The sequence below is a fragment of the Lepidochelys kempii genome, chromosome 1 (assembly GCF_965140265.1).
Source record: "Lepidochelys kempii isolate rLepKem1 chromosome 1, rLepKem1.hap2, whole genome shotgun sequence".
NCBI classification, from domain to species: Eukaryota; Metazoa; Chordata; order Testudines; family Cheloniidae; genus Lepidochelys; species Lepidochelys kempii.
Window position 1 is genome coordinate 199,730,069 of NC_133256.1, and position 9,887 is coordinate 199,739,955.

Sequence of the window (9,887 nt, forward strand, 5' to 3'; positions counted from 1 at the left end):
TTGGTAACGATTCAAAGCAGAGCGGACTGACGCATGTTCATTTTCATCATCTGAGTCAGATGCCACCAGCAGAAGGTTGATTTTCTTTTTTGGTGGTTTGTGTTCTGTAGTTTCCGCATCAGAGTGTTGCTCTTTTAAGACTTCTGAAAGCATGCTCCACACCTCATCCCTCTGAGATTTTGGAAGGCACTTCAGATTCTTAAACATTGGGTTGAATGCTGTAGCTATCTTTAGAAATTTCACATTGGTACCTTCTTTGCATTTTGTCAGATTTGCAGTGAAAGTGTTCTTAAAATGAACGTGTGCTGGGTCATCATCCGAGACTCCTATAATGTGAAATATATGGCAGAATGCAGGTAAAACAGAGCAGGAGACCTACAATTCTCCCCCAAACGGTTCAGTCACAAATTTAATTAACGCAATATTTTTTTAACGAGCATCATCAGCATGGAAGCATGTCCTCTGGAACAATGGCCGAAGCATGAAGAGGCATATGAATCTTTAGCGCTTCTGGCTCATAAATATCTTGTAATGCCAGCTGCAAAAGTGCCACGCAAATGCCTGTTCTCACTTTCAGATGACATTGTAATTAAGTGGGCAGCGCTATCTCATGTAAATATGAACAAACTTGTTTCTCTTCACGATTGGCTGAAGAAGTAGGACTGAGTGGACTTGTAGGCTCTAAAGTTTTACATTGTTTTGTTTTTGAGCGCAGTTATGTAACAAAAGAACTACACTTGTAAGTTGCACTTTCATGATAAAGAAACTACACTACAGTACTTGTCTGAAGTGAATTGAAAAATACTGTTTCTTTTGTTTATCATTTTTACAGTGCAAATATTTGTAATAAAAAATAATATAAAGTGAGCACTGTATACGTTGTATTCCATGTTGTAATTGAAATTGATATATTTGAAAATGTAGAAAAACATCCCAAAATATTTAATACATTTCAATTGGTATTCTATTGTTTAACAGTGTGATTAATCGCGATTAATTTTTTTAATCAAGATTAATTTTTTTGAGTTAATTGCATGAGTTAACTGTGATTAATCAACAGCCCTTTTCTAAACCAATGCTGCGTGTCTGACTAGAAGGACATAGGGCTGAAATGGAACTGATGAGCTTCAAGCCTGTGCTTCCAGAGAAGCTGGATGCTCTTGCTTCACACCTGATACTCAGGCCCATTATGCCATCCCCTCCCAACCCACAGATATCTACAAGACAATCAGCCACCCGCATTTACCCAGCCGGTTCACACACTGCGGTTGGATAGAAAGGCTGTCATGCGACAGCCAATTCAATGCGCTGGGTCACCCGAATCCACTTCCTCGTCACATCCAGGCTCCTTCTTGCTGACAGAGGCAGTGACGAGTTGCTGAGAAAGTCGCAGGGTGAAATGGCGAGCTGTTCCTGCCTAATTAGAAACAGCCTTTGCTGTACTGTTCAATTAGCCTCATTTGTGGCTATGGGATAAAGCTTATTAAAACTGACAATGATTCCTGGGGCAGGGAGCCAGAAAGGTCAGCCCCATGTTGCTGATCAGACAGCAGCCTGGTTTTGCCTCTTAAAGATATTTAAATAATTATGCTGATATTAATTTTTAATTACATTAATTCTCTTGTTGGTTGTGAGGTTTTTTCCCTACCTCATATTCCTGGGGGGTCAGGAAGGTGAGAGATATAGCTTCTGCCTGGTGCTTGGCAGCAAGAAGACACCCGTGTGTGACCAAATTCATGAGACAGTCTCTCATGGGCCTTCCTCACTTGCCCCCAGCACTGTCACGTGGTTAAAGCAGGGAGTGGAACTAGGAATCAGAAATTGTAGGTTCTATTTATGGCAGTCAGAGAAGTGTTGAGCCAAGGAAGGGCTGATGTGGTGATGGTCAGGGAAGCAGTGCTGGAAGGGCTTTTGCCCTGCAGGGGCCTGAGAATGGCTAGTTTGGGACTAACAGAGCTGGACTGAATCAGTAGCATCTGACCTTGCAAGGACTCATTGAACAGAAGCTAGAAGATACCATGCTTAGGATTTGTCCAACCTCAGCCTGCCAGTGGGTGATTCTGTATGATTGAATATGACCATTGATTTAATTGATATTACCACTTTATACAGTTGCAACAAATCTTGGACAAAGTATGTCATGTAAGGTGTCAATGGAAAAGTTATGATTTGCTAAGTATGATTATCCTGTTTATATGCGTGTATTATCTTTGTATCTGAAGTTATGAATACATTAGTAGCTTACACATGTACTGTATTCCTGGGTAACTCTCACCAGGTAAAATTTACGTCAAGGCCAGACAGCTATGTGTTGACGGCCCTGTAAGGATACTTCACTCTAACAATGGGCCATAGAAGAAACTCATCCCACCCAGTAAGCCTTCCTGTGGACGCCTTAGTAAGAATATGGGCAATGGCTGCCCCCGTGAGTATCAAAGCATATAAGGACATGTGATATGCTCTTGTTACCCTGGACTCCATCTTGGGCAAGTAACTTTCCACAAACTGGTGTGTGAGCTTTGTTGTGAGACAGTAAATTTCCAGGCACATAGCAGAGGATATAAAAGACCCCTGAGAAATCTCTATTTTGCCTCTTTCCTGCTCTGGACTGTGGATTTACAACTAAAAGGAGCATTTTGAACTATGGACTGAGGACCTACCAACCTCTTGGAAATTACCAGAGACTTTACAAGCTAGCAGTCTGTAACATCACTGCTACAAACCTAAAATAAGGACTTGCAATTGTTTTGTATGTATACGATCTATTAACCATTATTAACTCTCTTCTTCTATTATTAAACCTTTACCTTTTAGTTACTAAATGATTGGCATGGGTGTGATTATTGGGTAAGATCTGAGTTATATATTGACCTGGCTAAGTGGCTGATCTCTTGGGATTAGAATAACCCTATGCTTGATGACATCAGTTTTCAGTAACCACTCATCATAGAGTCCAGTGTCTGGGTGGTAAGACTAGGGCTGGAATGCCTAAGGAAACTTCATTTTTGATTTCCTGTTAACCAGTGTGGTGAGACAGAAGCTTACTTTTGTTACTGGCTTGGTATAATCTAATTAGAGAATAACCACGAGTTTGGGGTGAGTCTGCTCAAATTCTCAGCAGTTTGTTCTGAATTTGGCATCCTCAGCTGTGACTCACTGAGGCACGGTGACACAGAGACACGCGGTATCAAAACTAGCTGTTGGTAAGTCTGAAACCCCAACTACTTGCAATCATTTGAAACTATGGTATTATATCTTTCTTTGGTACTAAGGCAGCAGACCAGATGGAAAGCACTGTTACCATTGAGAAGTAAAATGCTCAGTTAAAATGTTCACCCAGAGGGCAGTGTAGTTATCTAAACTCAGAGTGCCTGGATGATGTGTAAGGTAAAACTGACATGACAGTTTTGTCTGAGAGAGAAAGTTACTCACAGTGTCAGCATTTGCAATTCCACTGGGGAAAAGGGCAGAACTGAGCTGGGGGGTGTTGTTATGCTAACATGTTAATGGCTGCTATCAAGGGATTCTTTGCTTTATAATGACAGGTTTCAGAGTAGCAGCCGTGTTAGTCTGTATCCGTAAAAAGAAAAGGAGTACTTGTGGCACCTTAGAGACTAACAAATTTATTACAGCATAAGCTTTCGTGAGCTACAGCTCACTTCTTCTGTAGCTCACGAAAGCTTATGCTGTAATAAATTTGTTAGTCTCTAAGGTGCCACAAAGTACTCCTTTTTCTTTTTGCTCTATAAACAATTATAGAGGTGGTTGAAGCTGCTTGGTCTACTAACCAGATGCCAGGGACTTCATGCGTCGCTCCCTTTCTCCTTCTGGTTTTCACCAACATCAGTTGGGTTCTGCTCATTGATGCATAGAACATTCCCTGAAGTTTTGGAAGTGCTTAGATGCCATGTTCCAAAGTTATCACATCACATTAGATACAAACAGATAATTGAGTGTTGGGCTTCACTTTGCTCGGCCAATGATCAATAAATACTCTGATTTGTGTTTAAGGCTGGTCCCAACTGGAAGAGCTGAGTGGAGCTGATAACCCCACGGGCCTGTGTCCACACTAAATTGCAAGCAGAGAATGAGTTGCACTAGACAGGATGGCAACTGTTCTTCCCTGAGCCTGTTCAGGTAGGTTGTGTGTTCTTGTGGAGCTGTATGTAGTGATTGTCTAGCTGCAGTTGTTGAAGGGGCATTGCACACACTGAGTCTTATAACAGCATCCTACTGAACTCGATCTGTTAGATCAACTGATCAAAATCATAAGGATTTTTGAGGAGGGAATTGACTGCCTGGTATGGTATCTTTGTTTTGTGTCTTTTTTTCTGCTCCTGCTCTGTATTCCAGCAAGTTGCTTCATTTTAAGTCTGGATGCAACAGGTTTGGTAAGTACACAGAGGTGCATAATCACTTCAGACCAAAGATGTAATTGAGTTAATCAGTCAAACAGATTCAGCAGCAGAATGACAGGGCCCAGACTTGTTGAAGAAACATGTCTTGTGCTCTATTTCCGTACCCTGGCTGCAGTCAGCTTCCCCTTCCTAAAGCTTGTTTTACCTTCTTCCCAATAAGGTTTAATTCTCTTCCATCTAAAGAGACACCACAGCCTAGATGATGTGGTTCCTTCCTGCAAGCATAACCCACAGGTGTGAGCGTGTGTTATAGGTTCCCTTCTGTGTCTGATCTGCAGACAATATGTCCACAGCAAAGACCATTGCCACTAATGGGCCCCCTTGTTGGCAGAGGCCAAAGACTGAATGGCTCCGACCGTTGAGACTGAACTTCCCTCTCATCTCTAGAGATTGTCCTTCCAAGTCAGGGGTGAGATACGTTGTGCTTTCATCTGATTTATGCAGCACAGACAGATGGAGAGAGGATGTCTGTCTCCAGGACTGTAAAAATGGTGCACAGTGCATCTCCTGCCACAACACACACCTAAGGGGGGCAGGCCTTTTCCTGATTTGGTGGGCTCCACCCACCACCCCAGTTATCAAATAGACTGGCATCTTTCAACAGTCATAAAGGAGCCATCTGCTACTCGGTGCAGCCGTTTATGCACAGTAGCCAGCCTAGCTAAGGCTCTCTTGCTGCCTTGCGGATAAGGGGTGAAAGGGAAAGTACTATTACAATCCAGGCACACACTGCATAAACCTTCCCTGTTCCCTGCCACTTGTCAGGCCACAGTGGCAATATAGGTTCTTCCTCATTCCTGGCACTGGGAGCTGCATCACAGCGCCCGGAGGGCTGACCCCCCTCCCTCCTGGCCTCCATGAGTGCATTTGTATATTCTATCTCCCCTAATGTGATTATCTGTATCTTACTGAAAATCAATAAAATAGCCAAGCTGCAAAACGAGACAACTCAGGCTGGTTGGTGTCCCTGAGCAGAGAACATGAGGTCATTGCTCATCTCTCCCCTCCTGTTATCGATGTTAGAAAAAACAAACCAAATAAACAGCAAGGACAAAAATAATAGGAACTGTAAGTTAAGAGAAAACATTTCAATTAAGAAACAAGTGAAGGAGTACAGTCCACTCGTCAAAGCAGAGGATCATGAAGGAGGACTCTTGGGTTCTCACCCCAGCTTGACCACTGATGTGCTGAATGACCTTGGAAATCACTTTTCTGTGTCTGTTTCCCCAATATTCCTTTGAGAAACAGTAGCATTACCATCCCCATTGTAAAACAAGGGCACAGACCCGTGAAGTGATTCACCCAATGATGCACGCTGGCAGAGCTGGTCAAAAGGATGTTTTGCTTGTAAAGTGAGCTATCTGAAATACTCTGCTGGAAAGGCACTAAATATAGAGATGCAAAGCATTAGTTGGAGCCATGCTCTGCCTGTGCGATGGACTGGACCAGGGTGATTGGAATGCTGAAAAAAATCTTTACTTGTTAGGTAGGTAGCTTGAGAGATATGGCAAAGTTCCTCCTCTGCTTTGGTGGGTCCTGCACTTATTGGCAGCTTTGCTGTCCTCAGAGGTTCACGGCAGCCCTCAGTTTGGCCACTTTTGCTAGTGGCTCAAACCAGCCATTCACTCAGCTAACCTCATCACTGGCCAGCATGGGGAAAAGGAAGGAGAACAATCCCCGCAGTTCTGGGGGGAGGGATAGCTCAGTGGTTTGAGCATTGGCATGCTAAACCCAGGGTTATGAGTTCAATCCTTGAGGGGGCCATTTAGGGATCTGGGGCAAACATTGGGGCCTGGTCCTGCTTTGAGCAGGGGGTTGGACTAGATGACCTCCTGAGGTCCCTTCCAACTCTGATATTCTGTGATACTCTGCTGAGCCACCTACTGGGTCAGGGGACAAGCCAGGGACATTCCCCTCTGGTGGGACCCACAGTCCAGGTCAACTCCTCTTATATCCAATAGGAGGGAGGAATATGGGCGGAACGTACTCCGTGTTTCAGCCCGAGGCCCTGTGGATCACAGCTGTCTACTGTGTTTCTGTAACACCTTGCAACAGCTACAACTCCCTGGGCTACTTCCCCATGGCCTCCTCCCAACACCTTCTTTATCCTCACCACAGGACCTTCCTCCTGATGCCAGATAGCGTTTGTACTCCTCAGACCTCCAGCAGCAAACCTTCTCAGCTCCTTGCATGCCCCTCACTGACTGAAGTGATGTCCTTTTTAAACCAGGTGCCCTGATTAGCCTGCTTGTCTCAGTGGATTCTAGCAGCTTCTTAATTGGCTCCAGGTGTCCTAATTAGCCTGCCCGCTTTAATTGGTTCCAGGAGGTTCCTGATTGTTCTGGAACCGCCTCTGTTACCTTACCCAGGGAAAAGGGACCTGCTTAATCTGGGGCTAATGTATCTGCCTTCCAGCTATAAAACCAGGGTAAGGAGGTTGGCCAATGAAGTCTCCTGTGACTGTGGGGCCTATTTCCGATCCTCGGTCCGTTTATGTGTCTGGGCAGAGTTCCTCTGGGCGGCGTCCACTGACTCCCTTGACGCCTTCGAGGAGCGGTGGGCGCTGTCTGGGGTTCTCTGCTCGGTGACCCCGTCCGGTTCCCTCCGTCTGACCCTTTGATTGAGGGGAAGAGCGAGAGACGCCAGCCCCAGCCATTGCCACTGTGGATACCATCATTCCTGTCATCTAGGAGGGGTCCTATAATACATGGGTGTCTACCCCCCCCCTCCCTAAACCGCCCACCCCGCAGCCGTGCCCATCTTACCGGGCACTCTCAGGAGAGGGAGGATCGGTGACACTGGGCGCGGCACTGGGTAACTCGAGGGGGTGGAAGACCACGAGTGTCGAGGAAGCCCCCCCGCTCTGGGCCCGGGCTAACCTGAACACCTCTCCCTCCTGAAAGCTGTTGTGTTATACCTTTTGATTGCGTTGTTTTGTTACTAAGTTTTTTTTTTCTCCTTTTGTATTCTCTGTAATTGCTACAAATAAATTTCCTTTCTGTTTTAAAAAAAAAAAAAAAACCGCCTCTGTTACCTTACCCAGGGAAAAGGGACCTGCTTAATCTGGGGCTAATGTATCTGCCTTCCAGCTATAAAACCAGGGTAAGGAGGTTGGCCAATGAAGTCTCCTGTGACTGTGGGGCCTATTTCCGATCCTCGGTCCGTTTATGTGTCTGGGCAGAGTTCCTCTGGGCGGCGTCCACTGACTCCCTTGACGCCTTCGAGGAGCGGTGGGCGCTGTCTGGGGTTCTCTGCTCGGTGACCCCGTCCGGTTCCCTCCGTCTGATCCTTTGATTGAGGGGAAGAGCGAGAGACGCCAGCCCCAGCCATTGCCGCTGTGGATACCATCATTCCTGTCATCTAGGAGGGGTCCTATAATACATGGGTGTCTACCCCCCCCCTCCCTAAACCGCCCACCCCGCAGCCGTGCCCATCTTACCGGGCACTCTCAGGAGAGGGAGGATCGGTGACACTGGGCGCGGCACTGGGTAACTCGAGGGGGTGGAAGACCACGAGTGTCGAGGAAGCCCCCCCGCTCTAGGCCACCAGGTAACTCGGGAGGGTGGAAGACCACGAGTGTCGAGGAAGCCCCCCCGCTCTGGGCCCAGGCTAGCCTGAACACTTCTCCCTCCTGAAAGCTGCTGTGTTATACCTTCTGATTGCGTTGTTTTGTTGCATAGTTGTTTTGTTTCCTTTGGTGATTCTGTAAGCGTTACCAATAAATTTTCTTTCTGTTTCAAAAAAAAAAAAAAACCGCCTCTGTTACCTTACCCAGGGAAAAGGGACCTGCTTAATCTGGGGCTAATGTATCTGCCTTCCAGCTATAAAACCAGGGTAAGGAGGTTGGCCAATGAAGTCTCCTGTGACTGTGGGGCCTATTTCCGATCCTCAGTCCGTTTATGTGTCTGGGCAGAGTTCCTCTGGGCGGCGTCCACTGACTCCCTTGACGCCTTCGAGGAGCGGTGGGCGCTGTCTGGGGTTCTCTGCTCGGTGACCCCGTCCAGTTCCCTCCGTCTGACCCTTTGATTGAGGGGAAGAGCGAGAGACGCCAGCCCCAGCCGTTGCCGTTGCGGATATCATCATTCCTGTCATCTAGGAGGGGTCCTATAATACATGGGTGTCTACCCCCCCACCCCTAAACCGCCCACCCCGCAGCCATGCCCATCTTGCCGGGCACTCTCAGGAGAGGGATAATCGGTGACACTGGGGGCGGCACTAGGTAACTCGAGGGGGTGGAAGACCACAAGTGTCGAGGAAGCCCCCCCGCTCTAGGCCACCAGGTAACTCAGGAGGGTGGAAGACCATGAGTGTCGAGGAATCCCCCCCGCTCTGGGCCCAGGCTAGTCTGAACACTTCTCCCTCCTGAAAGCTGCTGTGTTATACCTTCTGTTTGCGTTGTTCTGTTGCATAGTTTGTTTTGTTTCCTTTGGTAATTCTTTGTAAGTGTTACAAATAAACTTCTTTTCTGTTTCAAAAAAACAAAACAAAAAACCGCCTCTGTTACCTTACCCAGGGAAAAGGGACCTGCTTAATCCGGGGCTAATCTATCTGCCTTCCATCTATAAAACCAGGGTAAGGAGGTTGGCCAATGGAGTCTCCTGTGACTGTGGGGCCTATTTCCGATCCTCGGTCCGTTTACATGTCTGGGCAGAGTTCCTCTGGGCAGCATCCACTGACTCCCTTGATGCCTTTGAGGAGCAGTGGGCGCTGTCTGGGGTTCTCTGCTTGGTGTCTCCGTCCGGTTCCCTTCGTTTGGCCCTTTGACCATGCTCCTGTCCCTGTTGTTTCATTAGTTGTCCCCCATACTCACTGGGCTTCCAGGTCCTGTGGATCCCCCTCGTAGGCTGGGGGGGATCCTTTAGCAGTGGGCGGGCTTCTGCTTGCCTACTTCCTGGATCCCAATAGGATCATTCTCCTGAAGCCATGTGGCCCAACCCTGTCATAGAGATCAATGATTGTTTTAAGATCTGAGATCTCCTAGTTCATTAACAGACAGGGACATAAACTAATACTAAACAGTACACCAGTGGAAAACTGGCAACTGCACACAGAAGATCTTTCCTACCCCTAGTGGTTCCCAAGAAATCTGACCTTAAAATCACATCATTCTGATTACAGCTTGGGCTTTTATCACTGCCCTGCGCATGCCTCCCTCAATTCTGAAATGACCTTAGAGGTTAGAGAACAGTTTGATCTTGAACCAACACTACACACACCATCTGAAGGACTGTTCTCACTTTCTGGGGATATATTTATTATTAGTAGTAGTATTGCAGTATAGGGGCTCTGTTGTGGACCAGCGCAACCCCATTGTGCTCAGCGCTATACGAACATAGAACAATTGAGGTTGGTGCCTCTAGGCACTACCATAATGCAAATAATAGAGGTTTCAGAAGGGCAGCAAACTTCTCAGAGCATTAGCAGCAAGACAAGCTAGAGCAGAGGTGGGCAAATTACAGCCCACGGGCC